This window comes from Mus musculus, chromosome 17 (assembly GCF_000001635.26).
Source record: "Mus musculus strain C57BL/6J chromosome 17, GRCm38.p6 C57BL/6J".
Lineage (NCBI taxonomy): Eukaryota > Metazoa > Chordata > Mammalia > Rodentia > Muridae > Mus > Mus musculus.
In genome coordinates, this window is record NC_000083.6 from 51,038,661 (window position 1) to 51,047,497 (window position 8,837).

At 35.1% G+C, this 8,837-nt stretch overlaps 1 protein-coding gene across 7 annotated transcripts in view; it reads right to left on the reverse strand.

The window, feature by feature from the left end:
- Tbc1d5 (TBC1 domain family, member 5) overlaps positions 1-8,837 on the reverse strand; it is a 448,076-nt gene that overhangs the window by 305,537 nt on the left and 133,702 nt on the right. The window lies entirely within an intron of this gene.

Sequence of the window (8,837 nt, forward strand, 5' to 3'; positions counted from 1 at the left end):
GCAGAGGATGGCCTAGTCAGCCATCAATGGGAGGAGAGGTCCTTGGTCTTGTGAACATCATATGCCCCAGTACTGGGGAATGCCAGGGCCAGGAAGCAGGAGTGGGTGAGTTGGGGAGCAGGGCAGGGGGAGGGTATAGGGTACTTTTGGGATAGCATTTGAAATGTAAATGAAGAAAATATCTAATTAAAAAAAGATTATTTATATGTAAGAGTATGTTTTCTGTTGTTGTTTGTTTGTTTTTAAATGAATATAGCCTAACTACAAAAACTTAAAAATGAATGCTGAACTTCCTGTATTTGGGAAACAAATATTAATAAAATCCCACAGTCACAACTCTGACCCATAATTGTTCCTGTCTGAAAGAATTGCAGGGGTGGAAATGGAGAGGAGCCTAAGGAAAAGAAGGTCCAGCGACAGGCACAAAGTGGGATCCAGCTCAATAGGAGGCCCCAAGGCCTGACACTACTACTGAGGCTATGGAGCATCCACAAAGAGGGACCTAGCATGACAACACTCTGGAAGACCCAACAAGCAGTTGAAAGAGTCAGATGCAGATATGTACACCCAACCAATGGACAGAAGTTGCTGACCCCTGTGGTTGTATTAGGGAAGGCTGAAAGAAGCTGAGAAGGGAGACCCTGTAGGAGGACCAGCAGTCTCAATTAATCTGGACCCCAGAGATCTCTCAAACACTGAACCAGGCAGCATACACCAACTGATATGATGCTCCCAACCCACATATAGCAGAGGATTGCCAGGTCTGTGTTTATTCAGGGATGGTGCACCTAACTCTCAAGAGACTAGAGGCTATAGGGAATTTAAAGGTCAGCTGGAGTGGGGTTGGGGACAACCTCATGGAGATGGGGGTGGGATGGGGGTGAGGTGGAGGGGGAAGAGGTATGGGATGTGGAGGGTGGGTGGATGGGAGTGAGGGGAGTGTAAAAAAAGAGAAAATAAATTAATTTTAAAAATCCTACTCTTTGTCTCACAATTTATTATTTTATGTCATAATTAAATCTTTCTATTATTCAACATAAACACTTTGGTAGCTAAATATAATAATATCTATGGTAAGTGTAATGACTATTAAGGTATACTCATAGGGATTATCAAAACTGTTCATGATCTATATTCATCCAATCTTTCTAATTTTCCTTTAGAATTCTATTATTAAGTAGTACTAATCAGTTTTCTTCTCTTTTATTTCCCTTTAGTAACAAGTATGAGTACCTCTCTGTACTCATTCCTTACCTTAAGACCATTTTTTTTCCAAACATTTTCTGTTCTCATTGTCAGACACACATGTCTTGTTAAATAAACATTATTGAATGAACAATATATACCTATCTGAGTAAATGCCACAATCACCTCAGGTCCTACTAAGCACCTCTCAAGTCTAATTTCTAACGTTCCATTTTCTTTGAAATATATCCTAATCACATTCTTTTCATTCAAACTACAAAAATGGATGAATTCAGAAATTTGACAATGTATAAGCCAAATATAATTCTGCTTCTACTAAAGATGAGGCAACAACAGTGACTCTTTGTCCATCAGGAAAATTAAAGGAGGAAAACAAAATGTAAAATAAAGTCTGCCTATCACCTTTTCTTCTTTCGACTGACAGACATCATTATTCCTACAGAAGGGGAACTCCCAGAAACCTCTTCTGTTAACACTTTGTTTATGCTATCATTAACTTGAGATTAATTGTTAAACTTTTGAAAGCTTGGTTTCTTCAAATGAAAGCAGTAAGTACTCATTTTACAGGTTTTACAAGAATTAAACACTTAAGCACTTAACATAACAATATTCCCAAAGATGAACACTAGCTATACTGTAAAAGTGGCCCCTATAACACCTCCAGTAGTCTTACAGTAAGTCCCTTTACTGAGCTTTCAGTATATTGTGTTTTTCACCCCTAAATAAATAGGACAATAAGCCAAACCAATCAGCTATCTAGATATGTAATATTCCTCATTCTAAAATTAGTATAACTGTGCAGAGTTAATTAACTAACATTTAAGGAAATGTCCAGTTTTGGGGGGGAGGGGGACGACGACCCAAACAAACTTGTTTCTAACACATATGGAGGAAGGGAATGTAATCACAGATCAAGTGCTGGACACTGAAAATGCCCATAGTTTCTTTGTTAATGGTAAACTAGTAAAATGGACAAAAAGATAATCTCTAATTGGCAATCAGGTTTCCTACCTGATTATGGATAAAAAGTATCAACCTAGAAACTGAAAGTCTGAGTTAGATTCCAAATGAACATTTTCTTTTTATTGACTGCTTTTGTCAGTAATTGTGTATCTTTAGCAACAAACTATCACTTTCAGTGTCTTCCCATAAGATACCGACTTTTAACACTCCCTAATGCTGCTGAGATAGCATATCTGACTTAACACTTCTGCTTCTCTTCAGCATTAACATGATAAAGGCAAAGGGAATGAAGATAAGATTGATGTGGAAGTGCAAGAATCTAGTCCTTATAAGCTTTCAAAGTAATTTTATTTTCTTTTTTCCCTTTTTTTTATATTTTCTTTATTTAAATTTCAAATATTTTCCCCTTTTCATGACTCTGCTTCAGACCCCCCCCCATCCCAATTCCCCCTCCCCCTACCTCTATGACAGTGCTCCCTCACCAATCCACTCCAGTCTTCCCTCCCTTGAATGTCACTACACTGGGGCATCAAACACCCTCAGGCAAACAAACAAACAAAAAACCAAAAGCTGGTTCTTTGAAAGAATCAACAAGATAGATAAAACCCTAGCCAAACTAACAAAAGGGCCCAGAGGCAGTATCCAAATTAACAAAATCAGAAATGAAAAGGGAGACATAACAACAGAAATGGAGGAAATTCAAAAAAAAAAAAAAATCATCATATACTACTACAAAAGGCTATACTCAACAAAACTGGAAAATCTAGATGAAATGTATGATTTTCTAGAAAGATACCATTATCAACATTAAATCAAGAGGAGGTAAACTATCTAAACAGGCTCATATCCCATAAGGAAATAGAAAAAGTCAATAAAAAAACCTCCCAACCAAGAAAAGCCTGGGGGTGAGATGGATTTAGTGCAGAATTCTACCAGACCTTCAAAAAAGACCTGATACCAATATTTCTCAAACTATTCCATAAAAAGAATACTAGCTAATTCATTCTACAAAGCCACAATTACTCTGATACCTAAACTACACAGGAACAAAACTACAAAAGAGAACTTCAGACCAATCTCACTTATGAATATCATTGCAAAAATACTCAGTAAAATTCTTGCAAGCTGAATCCAAGTGCACATCAAAACCATCATTTACCACGATCAAGTACTCTTCATCCCAGGGATGCAAGGTTGGTTCAATATATGAAAATTCATTAATGTAATCCACTATATAAACAAACTCAAGAAAAAAAATCACATGAGCATCTCCTTAGATGCAGAAAAAGCATTTGACAAAATCCAACTCCCTTTCATGTGATCTTGTAGAAGGGACCAACAGTCTCAATTAATCTGGACCCAGAGATCTCGCAGACACTGGATCCTCAACCAGGCAGCATACACCAGGTGATATGAGGCCCCCAACACATATACAGGAGAGGACTGCTGGGTCTGAGTTCAATCAGAGAAGATGCACCTAACCCTCAAGAGACTGGAGGCCCCAGGGAGTTTAGAAGTCTGGTGGTGGTGGGAGAGGGGGTCTTGACACCTGCATTGAGACAGGAGGCAGGGAGGAGATATGGGATGGGAAACAGTTGGAGGCTGGAAGGCAAGGGGAATAAAATCTGGAGTGTAAAAAAGAAAAAAAGTAATTTTTATAAAGAAAATATTATAGATATATTTACATGTTATAAAAATAACTGAAAACATCAAAAACTTATGTCATCATTAGCAAAGGAGTGAGGGAATTATACAGAATAATATATGTAGTTTGTGTTTGACTTAAATTCACAGCACACTCAACTAACAACAGAAATCTGTGGATTTTTTTTTTCATAAGCAGAAATTTGTAACTCATGGTGCCATTTCTAATTAAAATGTCAGCATCAAATATAGCCAATAGGACATAAGAAAGTAAGGAAATGTATGTTTTACATAGTTTAGAGTTATTAAAAGCAATTAACTTTAGTCATATGTGTATGTATTATATATATGTATATATATATATATATATTATACACATACACATATATCTGAATATATTCAAACACCGTGTACATGAGAATATTATCTTAGTAAAATGGATTTCTTGATTCCAGTCTTAGAATTTTTCTATGTCCTAAGGAGACTTAAGAAGTCTTGGTTCTTAAAATTTTCAAGAATTCTAAGATGCTGGTTCAATCCCTGGGAATGGACCACCAACCAAAGAGTACACATGGAGGGACCCATGACTCTAGCTGCATTTGTGGCAAAGGTTGGGCTTGTTGGACAACAGTGGTAGGAGATGCCCTTGGGCCTGAAGGTGCTCAATGCCCCAGTATAGAAGGGAGTGGGTGGATGAGTGGGGGAGCACCCTCATAGAAGCAGGGGAAGAAGGGATGGGATGGGGGCTTTCCATAGGGGAGACCTGGAAAGGGGAAAACATTTGAAATGTAAATTAAGCAAATATCCAATAGAATGCTGGTTCAAGACTAGTCTCCAGGAAAAACTGTTATAAATTAAGTTTTTATCTTGTCAATGTTGTACACAAAAATCCCCCCACTATAGCTAAATTTCCATAATGTTTAGGTGGTAATGTTATTTTCCTTAAGAATTCACAAGTCTGTATAGTGGAGATGTAAGATACTATCCCCAACATGGTAGAAAAAAAAGTGAGAGAAAATAATGGGTTGAGTTTAACTTAGCCCATTTCTCACACTAGATTAAACTAGAACAATGATTGAATACAAAATTTGGAGACATATATATAAAGAATGTAAAAATGCCAATTATGCCAGAGCATTAGTTACAAATAAACCAATAGCTGTGGATTCCTATACTTCCATTAATTATAGGAGAGCTTAATTTATTACTCAATATATATATATCCCCAGCTCTTGGACACCATATTAACAAAGCTGTTTTACAGCTGCCACACTCATATGATGATAGCCTAGCCCCTACATCAGATAGGTAGGAGACAACGGTAATCAAGTTATAATTGTGTCACCAAGGCAAGCAGTAATCCAAACAATTGTTTGTTTGTCTGTTTTGTTTTAATCAAATAGAGAAATGTATACTTATACACAGTGAGAAATCAGTCTTCAGAGGGACTACAAGAGAGTCTTCTTCTCAGTTGTCAGAAGAAATCACATCCTGCAACACCTTCAGCTCAGAATAGGATTTGAAACTATTTTCCATGTTTGTAATATTGTGTTATAGCTCAGCTTTACTACTTTAACTTCCTCATTTTACCTTTTAAGAAGTTAAATGACAAGCCAGGCACACTGAGGAAGCTGGTGAGACAGAACAATTCTGAGGTGAAGCCAGATCAAGCTGAGCTATGTTACATAGTGAGAACTAATTTGCAACACATTGCCTCAAGGTGAGAAAACCCAAAATAAACAGTAGTTGCTTCAACCACAAAATTGTTTATTATTTTACAAATCTTACGTCTTTGTAAGAACAGACATTAGATTTCTGCATTATTTTAAGGTGGATGGAATATCTAATAAGACATCAACAAAACGAGGCATCGTACTACTTTCCACTGTATTCTTATTATCAGTATCCCATCTAAAGCACTTTGTTACCTTGTCCTTAGTACAAGTCTCAATACTCTTTTCCTTATCAAATTATCGTCAGATTGCTTACAAGCTCCTCTTACCCATTGGAAAGCACCTTTTAAGCCATTTCCCTGTTTTCAATATTTCAATAAGTAACTTAGAAGAATATGAAGAGTAAGATGCAGTATCTCACACTGATCACAGTACTCGTGTGGCTAAAGAAGCCAAGGCTAACTGTTAACACATAGCGAGTTTGAGAACAATGTAGAATATGATCTCAAGACTTTATACCCATCTAAAAATAAAACATCACAAAAGAAAAATAAACAAAAAAGCAACACTAGCTTTTTTCCCAACTCGAGTTATAGATGTGCACAATTTCAAACAAATTACAATGTAGATAAAATTCGCACCTAGTAACTCAGAAAGTCTTTGGAAGGATAAGCTATTTAAGTAATTAATTACAATGAACAGAGAGAACACAGGTAATAGCGCAAGTTATCATTAAACACACAGTAGCATAACCATAGTCCCTTAAGTAAGTCTAAGCTTATTCCAGGAAGAAGTAATTATCTCACATTTTAAATAGGGCACAAACTGTTACCTGTGGTACCTCTTAGCACAAGCATGGCTATCCTAGAAATTTTATTATAGAAATCCTAGGTAAGGGTTCTAAAGATATAAGCTACTCAGGAGAAGGCTTATATTTAATATATCATTTTTAATTAATTTCCTCATCATTTTATTTTTTATACTCAACTATTGCATTAACAGTTTCATGGACATAGTTATACATTTGTTTTATCTTTGTAAAAAAAAGAAAAAAAAACACTCAATTGCTAGAAACTAGCACGCAAGAATTAATTTTTTTCTAACATTTTCCTTTCCTCTGATCAGATTCAGTTCTATGCCTTAGTAATAAAACTAGCTAGTTACTATTTCCTATTTTCAGTAAATATTTTTCACTCTATTATTAAAACATAGAAGGATATTTTGGTCACTGTATATATAAAATTGTAGTGTTGCTCTGTCTGTTGGGTCCCAGAGAGAACACTTCTTATTAGTCCTACAATTAAATGATTCAGCAACCATCCACATTATCTGTGCCTTTTAGCAGTTCCAATCAGTGGCAGATCTAGGTGTAATCAACAGCAGCAGGGGGCTTCAGGAAGCAAAACAAAACAAAAACAGTAGGAATCTTTACTAGAATGCAGCAATTGATACAAGGGAACATTATAGACTACTTTATTCCAAATTAACAATAAGATATTACACTCTGATTTCATAATCATAAGAGAAATAAAGAGGACAACTTTTAAATACTTGAAAAGAAGATAAATTTCAAACCGGTAATAAGGCTAAAATGAAAAAAAGACTGTTTTTCCAATGAGCCTCTTGACTCTGAAGGGTCATTACTTGTGTTTTGGTTATTTAGCACCCATTTAGCTGACAGACTAATGTTCTCCTTACCTCCTACTGCTACCATACCTACCCAATTTCATTATCACATACTTATAAAAATTAAAGCATCTCAGAGAATAACTGGCAGTGCTCTCACTCTTCTTTAGAAACATTTAAATTTTTACCAGCACCATCAGGACAATCTTAAAATGTAATTTAACAAAATGTTCCCATTTCTTTCATTTTGCTGTTTCTGTTTCCCTTGCCTCCAGCTTATGGGATGCAGTTAAGTGCTGTCTGCTGCCACTCAATAACAGGCAGGTAGCACAGTGATTTACTTATACAAGGAATCAAAAGCCAAAGGTAGTATGGTGTGATGACTACACATTTTAACTACACAAAAATTCACAAATGGAAATGTTACCATAGTAACAACATAAAAACACTGCACGTGAGGATAGATGATGCCATGATAAAATTCTATAGCTGTTTATTGCAATACATGTAAGAGGCATCTATCTATGAAACCGTCATTCAAATCCCTTTCTCTGATAAAAGAACGGGACATGAGGAATGCAGCTGATGAGTTTATAATCATGAGAGTTTTTTCTTTTAGTGCTTTGAATTTTCAAAAAACAATAAGACATATAAAAATAAGTCGACCAATATGTAAATCATCTAAAGAATATTTCATATATTCCAAACTAGAATATTAAATTTCACATATACCAAACAGTAGAAAATAAATGTACCTGGTGGCAATTGCTTCTAATGTGTGAAACACTTCAAATGTTATTCATACTACAATGATAGCAAACAAATCCAAAACACTGCATTTTATGTCTAGCAAAATATAAAAAATGTCAATAAAATATTATCAATAATCATTTGCACATCAGTACTTGTCTTGAAGGTACTTTGTCCAACAATGTTCCTAGACTTCTGATGCTGGGGAAGAAAAACATTTAATATAAACACGGCAAGGAAAAGCAGCAGAGAGAATGCTGTTACTATATTATGCCCCAAATGACCAAAGTCAGTTAGTGATTAAATCTTTGAACATAAATATTTCCTCTGAAAAATATTGTTACTCTTTAGGTTAAACTGATATAATAAATACTATACATTTATTAGAGAAGATACGCCATAAACATTTAAAATAATCACTGTCTCACTACATTTAAATGTAAATTCTTAGAGAAGTCAAATAGCATTTTTCAAACACTTAAATATATTCTGCTAAAATATAATTTAGATCGTACTTAATAACTCAAGTTATTAATATAAAACTACTTCTAAGGAGTTTTATATCATCAAGTGATGATTCCTTCCTATTTGACATGTACTACAATGATGAGAGAGGCATTAAAATTTTCTATTTGTATGATGTATATTAAGGCTAATGGCAACACACTGAAAAGTGTAAGACTTAATAATTACTCCCGTTTGCCTTTAATGGATTTCCTGCGATGCACATTCATGTATAAATTTAAATTCTAACAACTAAGATTAGAGTAAAATAAGCATTTAATACATATGCAACAAGTTACAGTGTCACTCACCAATCCAAATGGGCTTCATAAAGAGTGGCTTTGTAATTTCCTTTTGCAAAATAAATTGTCACATACAAATACTGTGGCTATGTTATATTAGACTTCACAATCTCTAGATTTTAGAGTACCCTGTGAAATAATCTAATATGAAGCACAATGACTTTTTGAA